The 10,290-nt window shown below is 36.8% G+C and overlaps 1 long non-coding RNA gene across 1 annotated transcript; it reads left to right on the top strand.

Moving 5' to 3' along the window:
- The first annotated feature begins 3,538 nt into the window (after positions 1 to 3,538).
- Positions 3,539 to 5,189, top strand: LOC120107617. Its single transcript, XR_005509333.1, has 3 exons — positions 3,539 to 4,169; positions 4,591 to 4,794; positions 4,951 to 5,189. It is a non-coding gene; the product is annotated as an uncharacterized LOC120107617 (long non-coding RNA).
- Positions 5,190 to 10,290: the final 5,101 nt, after the last annotated feature.

Genomic DNA, 10,290 nt, shown 5'->3' with positions numbered 1-10,290 from the left:
ATGTGTCTATGAATCATCCAAGGAATTAATAAGATGATGATACATATTCTCAAGAGTTGAGAATTTGAGCCATGTATCATTGGTGATTAATTTCTAAATGCTCCTGATCAATGGATCATCACGAGGACGGTGATCGATCCGATCAGTGCACAGATTGCTTTCCTTATGGATGGACAAGACTCGAGTTCACAGTGTAGGGACACTGAAGTGAGAGTGCAGGTACTTGTTAGAGAACAAGGGTACTGAGCGTGACCAAGACAAAAAGTCACTTGGATGTCTATCCACTCGTCAGTGATTTGCTTGATATTGCAGTAGTGTGACTGGTCCTTTAACCTGCGGTGCTTCGGCTATTCATAGTGAGGTTATTGTAGTTTGACTGCACATATACATGGTCTCTAGTCATATGGGTCCTTGTTGTGTAGATTAGCTGCAGTAAGTTCACTGTAGGAGTAGGGTATGCACTTACATGGAATCTATCGACCTTGATAGATGAGGAGTGATCCTATGTGATTTATTAGACTGAGTTCTAAGACCTTGGCCAGGGCAGAATATATAGTGGAAAAGAGTTTTCTACTCTCGAACTCAAGTCGAATAAATCTAGACATATGACAGACGATGGGGTTTGACGAGTTATCCATGACCTCCGGTCTGTAGGGATCCACGATAGAAGGACTGTATCATACGATAACTGCACCTAGAGGTTCATCATTCTATTCTGCTAGGTTGCCACTATATGCTGCTAGGTATCACTGGTGGATGGTGAGACTCACAGGGACCATCTTGATGGTCGATGATCCCTGGTGAGTTGAGTTGAAATTGTTTCAACCCATTAAAAGAAGTTTTCAATGATATTATGATAGAGATCACAATATATCTCACTACCAGTCAGAATAGAACCTATGGGGTCACACACATTAGGGGTATTGACCGATCCGATGACTGAATGTGATTAGGAATCAGAAATAATCAATTTGATTGATAATTGGTTAACCCGCTAAGAGTTAGTGAGTTGAAGAAGGAATAATTGCAATCGTATTGCAATTTAATTTAATTAATTGGACTTGATCATGAGTCCTACTTGGAGTAGGATTCTTGGAGTCCCAATTAGATTAGGATTTCAAGTTAAATTAAAGTCCTATTTGGGGTAGGATTTCTAAAGTCTTAATTAATTTAATCTAATAAATTAAAATAATTCCTAATTAAATTAGGAATCACTTAAAGAGGGGCCATCTAATCCTCCTTTAAGGAGGATTAAGTCTACATAAGAGGAAGGGCCTCACGCCCTCCTCTTTCTCTTCTTTGTGCGGCACAAAAGGGATAGGCATTGGAGCTCCTAATTTTTAGGAGCTCCACGTGCATGATAGAAACGAGGGGGGGGGGGGGGGGGGGGGGGGGGGGGGGGGCGTAGGCCCCTCCCTGGGCTCATTAATTGAAGGGAAAAACGAGGGGCGTACCCCCTCCTTGGGATAAATATGGAGCTCCGAAAAGTTAGGAGCTCCACACTTACCCATATTAAAAAAACCAGGGGCCGCCCCCTTATAAAATCCCTCCCAAAAAGTTTGCACCGTGAGCTTTTAAAAGAAAAGGAATCTTCCCTTGAGTAGCCAGCCGCAAGCCCCCTATTCTCCTCTCTTGTTTTTCAGCCGTGAGAACAAAAAGAAAAGGAAGGCATGTGGGCTAATTCCTATTCTATTCCTTCATTCACCGCGAGAACAAAAGAAAAGGCTGTAAGGAGTGTTGCAATCTTCTTCCTTTTCTTTGTTCCTTCCCACAAATCAATCAAAAGTTGATTGAAAAGGAAGAGCTTCAACCATCAAAATAAATCTCTGCAAGGAAGCTAGCACCCCGGGAAGATACGAGAGCTTCGATCGGTCCTCTACCTCGTGTGGATACCCGTAGGGCTGGACGCGTGTGCGGCTTCCATCGAACCTTCAACAAATCCACGTAAATCAGATTTGCGGAGACCATCTACCCGCACAAGGTGAAGATCTGATCTTCTTATTAATTTTTAAATGGTTTAAAATAATTTAATTCTAATCTATCTACAAACGAAAGGTTTTAAAACACGTTCATGCGATGAACGGATCCCGCATATGTTTTTCCGCTGCAATCTAAAAATTATTTCGAAATTTTCATGGCATATGAGGGATGCTAACATTTGTCTCAAGTGGGAGAACAAATCAAGTATGTAAGCTTAAGAAATCTATTTATGGATTAAAGCAAGCATCAACGAGTTGGAATATCCATTTTGATATGACAGTCAAAGAGTTCGGCTTTATCAAAAATGTGGATGAACCTTGTGCGTATAAGAAGACAAGTGTGAGTGCTATTGTCTTCTCAGTTTTGTATGTAGATGACATACTTGTCATTGGAAATGATATTCCAATGTTACATTTGGTCAAGACTTGGCTATCAAAAATATTTTCCATGAAAGACTTGGGTGAAGCATCCTATATACTTGAAATTAAGTTTTATAGGGATAGATCTAAAAGGATGCTAGGCTTGTCCTAGTCTAGGTACATAGATCATATGCTGAAAAGGTTCAGCATGGATGGAAGTAAAAAGGGTTACTTACCCATGAGTCATGGCATACGTCTCTCTAAGAAGATGTCTCCTAAGACACCTGAAGAGAGGAATAGAATGAATTTTATTCCCTATGTTTCGGCAGTAGGATCAATTATGTAGGCTATGCTATGTACCAGGCCCGATATTGCCTATGTCTTGGGCATAGCAAGCAAGTTTCAGGCTGATTCAGGAGAGAATTATTGGAAAGTAGTGAAATCATAAATATGATTACTCCGAAATATATAAGACAATGTAAATACCGTCTTATTTGGATCCTTTGTTTAGACATAGGTGCGCACTTTAGACATTTGGTTATCACCGATATTTGCATGACACTTGGCAAGGATCTATAAGAAGATATTCTTTGTGTATTGGAAGGATTTGATACATAGTCATTCCCCTGCACCTAATGCACCAAGTGGAGTGTATGTTTCATACAGTGGAAAGCACCAAGGTTTGTAAGAAATTATTGTGTATTGAAAGAATCATGTATCATATATTACTAACCTAACGTGATCCAAACGAGGCATGGCCCGAGGTGTATTTGAAAGCGGGGGCGCCCCAAACATGAATCTCAAAGGTCCGAGTATTTTTTTGGAATCCATATACGTATCTCTTAAGTCAGCTACTATGCAGAGACATAAATTTCTACTGTTGTCCTCCTTGTAGGACTGTGACTTTGAGATGGATTCGCCATCTATGTACTCAAGGATGCAATAAAAAAATAATCCCAAAATTCACCAGTACTGTAAGCAGGTTGTAACAGAAAAACACTACTCACTAAGTAGACCTTATGTATACAAGTCTTCATTTATGTAAAAGATCCTCTGCAATGTAGCTTTTGCAACATGGAACATTGTACTATCCTAAATAGCTACCAAATCATTCATCTTTTACACATGGACAGCCTCTCTTCATTCCCCCACATGTCGTGTATCATATTAAAAGTGCCTGGACATTTGGGATAAATGAGAGCTGTTAGTCTCCGAGATAGATGCGGTGCAAAAGTAACACATCAGAGGATCCAAACTCTTCTTTTTTTTCTAACCCATTTTGTAACGTTACAGGCTCTCTTGCTAAATAGGGCCAGTGAACCCAAACTCCTGTCTAAACCAATTTCATGAGGCTTATATGGCCCCTCCAATCGCATTGTTAAGAATTGTCCATTACCTTTGCAGTGACATGAGCATGACCTGATTAGTAAACATTCAATTGCAAGGAAGCACAACTATGAAACCTTTTGGCCCAAACAAAATACCAAGTAAAATAGGCGGCCTCTCAAACCTTGGCTATCCATCAATCCAACATCACAGTTTGGTCTAATAGGCCCAAATGGGCTTGATAATTAAAAACACTGACAAAGCAGCGCAACAAAAACCCCAACAAAATTAGCTGAAATGAGTGCACGAGTGTTTCCCACCTACCAAAAGAAAACACAATCCTTCACCACCTTTTTTTATCCAGATCCCTTCCTCTGCCCCAGTCCCGTCGGAAAAACGAGCTTGACGGGCGATTGGATTTCTGCAACAATGAGTAAAAATCAATAAACACAAATTTTAGGATTGCTGGCGAATTCTAGCAAGGGACCAGTGCTGATCATCAAGGTTGGTTTTCTAGCTTCTTAATTTCAGTTTTCACCCAACTTCATGTATATCTATTCACATTGATTTTAAGAAATAAAGGTGTCCATCCTTCGACGATGATCCACTTATCTGTCCTAGTTGGGGAGGAGCATGTTTCCGGCTTTGCTTTTTAATGCCTCCCTACATTTTCTGACCTATATGATGACGAACAATGTAGTTTTTTTTTTTTTTTCTTTCTTCTTCTGTACTTTGTGAATCATAGCTGTCTTTTAGGTCTGCCCAATTAATTTAAACTATGATATTAAAAAATTGTTCAAACCTCGTCCTCACAACACACGCACAATAAAAAAAAAAGAGCAAAAGAAGAATTATTTGTATCCTAACAATTTTATCCTGGATTTTGATTTGCCCTTCTAATTCATGTTTCCCTGACACTCCTTAGATGGGAAGTGCGCGGATGATGATTTTCTAACAGATGTATGAAACCGGTAAAATTTTGAATTTGTGAGGATGAAGTTGAAATGGGTAAAGTATGGGAAGAGCTTGTTCCAAGGAGAGATCCAACTTTTGAAGGAGAGTGGTGTCAACTAACATTTTGCAAGGAGACTATAGAAGAGTATAGGAGTAGCAGTGATACAGAATCAAGGTTGAGTATGATTCACAATGCTGGTTCCAATTAGTTTATTGTTTCTAAACAGGCATTGGATAATAGAGGATGTCCAATTGATTTTTCGGACTTAGAAATCTCTCTCTCTTTCTCTTAATGTCACTCAGTTAACATGTGCTTTCCTGATATGTACAGCAGGCAAAGAAAGGAGCATCAAGAAGCTCTTAAACCAGCTTAGTATTTCTGAGTTAATAATTCCTGTCTATTACAAGAATATATTGTGGATAATGGGACATTATTGTAAAATTTTGAGACCTTATCCATCATGAGTTCATATTTAGTGTTGCATGGACATGGTTGCAGCCAAGGTTCGCTGTACCGGTCGGTACCGGTCCGGTACCGAGCGTACCGTACCCGTACCGATGGGTACCGGTATCGGTACACCAATGTCGGTACGGTCGGTACCGAGCGTACGGTACCGTACCGACACTCGGTACGCCTATACTAATGCGGCACCGGTACGGGGTTCGGTACCGGTACGGCGAACCTTGGTTGCAGCAGTCAGATTTTGCACATGCATCAGTGTCCTACTCAGCTAGAGGGAAAAAGGAGGTTAGGAGACATTGGGAAATATATTTCAATCACATTATAATTTTGTAAATGGTTTTTCTAACATCTAAAAAATGCAACGTATTAAAAGATAATGCCGTATAGGTGTCAGCTTGTATATAAACCTAAATCCTTCCTTGTTCTCAAGTGTTAATTTACTATTGATTATTTAATCAATGATGTCAATCTTGATCTCAAATATTTAAATAATTTTGACTTTCTTGATGTGTAGTTAAAAGTTGTCATGCTAATAAACCATGGATACTCCAGTAGATCCCAAGAAGTGGTCTCAAGTACAATCATGATGAAGGGATTGTGTATTAACTAATAATAAAATTAAATCTAGTTGGAAGTTATAAACGTCAAGAATAAAGAATTGCACTTGCAAGGAAGGTCATATAATATCTCTAAATGCTTTCTATTTGGTATAAGATAAATGCTTCAATTTACATAAAACTTTACAGTCTTTTTAATATCTACCAGTTTCCACCTTAGTGAAAATCAAATGACTACTCCCAATTTTATTATGATGAGTCAAACTCTCCAATAACATTTAACGAGTACTTGCCAATATATGTTTAATTCTTCGAGTCAAATGTGATAGTCCATACTGATACTCTTATTATCTGCAAATATATGCTATACTACATCACAAAATGACAGTTTTGAATTTTGGCGTATTCCCCACTAGATTCTGTTTATCAACTTTTCAGATGAAAATGTCCTTATCAGTGTTTAAAATAAAAAATCAGGTAAATGAACAAGTGCCTAATCTTTTTTCAGGAAAGTAAGGATTTTTGGAGGGAAAACAAAGTAGAATATTAGTCCCTTCTCATATTTTTCTTTCCTATCTCGGTCCCTTGATTTAATCATCTTTCTGCAATCATAAAACAATATTTATTGTTGATTATTAAATGTAGAATCTTCCATTCAATTATGGTAACATTTTCCTTTCATGACAAAACAATCCATTTTGTATAATATTATTTCTTATTCAAATAATATCAATTTCCATGAATTATATGTAATGTTATGTAAAATTTCTTTTTGATTTTCTTTTATCCTCAAACTTAGCATCCAGTTGCTAGAAGATCTATATGTTGATCAACTTCTATGACTATATGTTGATCAACTAAATCTAGCTATCCATGAAAACTGAATTCACTTGGAGATAGAAATGAATCTTTGAATCTTACAAACTACTTAGACTTGATGATGAACTGCATAACATGTGGTGAATAGCATCTTTACAACATTAATTTTTCGAACAACGCATCAATCTAGCAATCAGGTAGATAAAGAGATTTTATGAGACAACCTTGTTTTACAATAGAAGACCATGCAAAAAGATGGCAAAATATATAGTGGACGTTTCTTCAACTTTCTAACTTCCCAAATTCCTTGTGCTCTGATGAAATGACCAAGGGCCTTTACTCAACAAAAAAAAAGTGCCCAGTAACAGATGCAATACCTTGCTTTGTCTTTCCAACATTTTCTCCTTAAATAACATAACATTGGGATAGAAGATTCTCACTAAGCATGTGCAGCTAGTGTTTGTCACAATTGGTTACTTCACTATGGCATCTTTCAATCAATTTGAGGACTCGTATTTCATCTTAACAGCTTATCAAATTGTTCATCATTTAAATAGAAATAAATAAGCCAGTTCTTTTCGACATAGTCCATGTATGTGTTATTCATTGTTAGATGCAGGAAAAGTGGTTAAAGTGATCAAAATGTAACTTTGTTTGAAATCCTTAAGGACCTCAAATACAACCTCTAATATGAGAAAGCTGGCTAGAACTGTTGTCAAAATATTAAGATCCACAATCCAGATTAGTTGGCCTTCACTGGGCTTTTGTTGGATCCCTAGATCCGGAGGCATTTGGAACATACAATTCATACTAGATTGTGAGACCTTGATTGTGGATCCTACAACCCTTTGGATCCTAGGCTCCAGTTCTAAATCATGTTATTATGCTTAAAGAAACAATAATTCCAACTTAATAAGGCACGCTGGTTTGTTTGAGTGTTACAACTGCAATTCATTATTATTAAGCTTCGAAAACCTAAAATCACTAATTTAACTTTGAGCATCCACCCAGTGATTTAACACAGCCTGTGAGTATTTACTCCCCTAATATTGCTTTTAGAAAATAATTTTTCTTTCACCTTAGAAAATTTTCACTTAAAGTTTCTGTTTCGTTTGGATGTCATAAATTAAAAAGTTAAAATAATAAGTCCTTTACATTCACCATATCTTAAGAAGTACGTAGCGTTTTGATAAATGGTAGTTCCATTGACAAGAAAATCATAACAGGATTCATAGTGCTATTTGGAGATTATTTGTAGTCACTTAAGTTGGCTTACTTAGGTATTTTAGTATTATACTAAATGCAAGTAGGACTTCTGAAGCTGCCAATTGATGCTTTTTCCATCAAAAGAAAATGTAAAATCCTAGGAGACAAGACATGATTTGTCATAATCAGTTTATATTCATCCTTTTGTCATAAGTTTTAATGTTTTCTTTTAGTGGATTTTGTTTCTATTTTATGTTTATGTTTCAAGTATTTAGTTAAGTTAAAATTAAAGGATCATCTGACTGATGTATGTGGTAATCTTTATCATGCATGTATATATGCCATTGACTCAAATATCCTTGGATTATATGCAAGGAACATGCCAGCAAAAAAAGCGTTGCATTGTTGTATCTTTCTGAAACCCTAGGGAAGCTATATGGTTTGCCAAGGTATGTGACAGCTCCAAACAGATTCTGGGTAAAATCTATTTAGATCTACCAGTCTTTTGTTGCATTGAATAGTCTTGCTCATTCGAGAGCAGTATAGAACAATATCGGCATCTTACGATAGATGAGGCTTGTTGAAGTCTTAAGAACCCTTTGAAGTTTCGGTATACACAGCTCAAATCAAGTGAAGAGAACCTCAAGAAAATTCATGTCGTTTTTCCTCAACTTCCAACCATTAGTACTATAGGAACATTCTTGATTTTGAAGAAACCTAGGATAACTTTTTGGATTTTTAGCCAAATTAAATTTAAAAATTTGATCTTCCTGATAACATGACCTTGTTGAATCCTCACACTGAATGAGAGAATCTGATATACTGATTCGTGGCTGAGTTATGCCTTCTATTCTTATAATTGGTAGAAGCAATCCATTTTTTGTAAGATTTAATTCTGTTAACTGATTGGGGTCATGATTGATAGCAAATATCTTTTCAAGTTGCAGTGCTATACAACGTGCCTTGTGTTTGATGATGTAATTAAATTCTTAGGCCATTATGAGTCTATTTTGCCTTAGAACTATAGACTAAGTTCTCAAAATTGCTGTTTGAAATATACCATTCTTTGCTAATATAGGCACTTGACACTAGGTTTGCATCAATTGGTACAAATCCAGAAGAGGGGATTCAACCCTTCGTTTATAATCTAAAGAGTGTGGTGTGACAAGACAGAACATGTGGCATCCACCGACACGTGTGTTCCATGCCAGCCATTGGAACCTAAGTTATTGCCTAAGATCCTGCTGATGACTCAATATCAAATATTTGCAGCCCAAATTTTTTCTTCCATGTGTTTCATCTACTTTATGATCCCATTCTACAGAAGAGCTCATGTTGTTGACCTTTATGCTTGGATCAACACGAATAGTTAACACCCACTAATTGTGTGACATGCAAGAAGAAAAAGAGATTGTTGAATACTAATTAACATACCTCCTATTAAACTCATCACAACTATCTTACAGAAACTCAGGTATTAGTGTCTAATGTTTTCAAGAAATTCTTCTTTGTGGATTGTGTGTTCGTGTCATACCATACCCATGGTGAAGTACCGTAATGGGTACTAGAAGGTAAATCATGGTTTGTATAACTTAAACTCTTAGTAGGATAACATGAAACAAATCCTTGTCATATTCCATAATGACCTCCTAAGTATATAGGACAAATGCGGAGACCATTTTAGTTGAATTACTTGAGCAACCTGGACCCACTTAGGGCTAAAGTTGATTCCTAATATAGGCCAAACTTAGGCTTGATGATTGATAAAGACAATGGAGATTCAGGAAGGGTGCCAAAGGCATGTACAACGATGATACTTCTATCTAGGGTAACAGTTGGTATAGGATACTATGTCACGACAGCTAATAACTAAGAACTAAAAAGAAAATGGGCTTGCAAAAGAGGCTCCTTGGTAAGCCATGTTGTTATTTGAGGGTGGCAAAGAGGAGGAAAAAGAGGATAAAAAGTGGAGGATAGATAGCAGGAAGGAGATAGGAATCAAGAGAAAAGGGGAGAGCACATTAAGGATAAGGGTTTTCATGTAGAAAATATATAAATATTTTAATGACATCAATATATTTGTATGTACTAGATAACAAGTTGGTTAATGAAATGTAATTAAACTTTCAAACTTCATGCCATGCTTGTTATTGGGCTGAAGGAGTCCATATCCGGTCTGAATCTATTTCGGCAATTTGAGCCTAGTTCTTCCTTAAGTTCAAATATCCTTGAACAAAATGGCGGTTCAAGAGGCCTTACATCTTAATCCCATTACGAAATTCAAACTAAATTAGTTGGCCATACATCTTAAATACAACAATAACCAAACATTTAAAATCATACAAACAAATTGACATTCTACATTTGTGAACTGTTTCTCTCTTGCTTTTGTTCCTTTTCAAAATTAATCTTCTTGGTAACTTGGAAACGGTTTATTTTTATGCAGTGTAAAATCTATCCTAATAATTGATCTTCCTATACTTTCTGCATCTAACCATAAGCACATCCTTTTGGCCCCTTTGTTGGATCAAAACTGCTTTAAAACCACAATCTCACACAACCCATCCAAACCCTAATATTATATTTTAAGCCATATGATATCGTGAAATTCAATACCATTGCTACC

The sequence above is a fragment of the Phoenix dactylifera genome, unplaced genomic scaffold (genome assembly GCF_009389715.1).
Source record: "Phoenix dactylifera cultivar Barhee BC4 unplaced genomic scaffold, palm_55x_up_171113_PBpolish2nd_filt_p 000927F, whole genome shotgun sequence".
NCBI classification, from domain to species: domain Eukaryota; kingdom Viridiplantae; phylum Streptophyta; class Magnoliopsida; order Arecales; family Arecaceae; genus Phoenix; species Phoenix dactylifera.
Note: the sequence above shows the minus strand (reverse complement) of the source record. Positions and strands in the feature narration are given on the sequence as shown.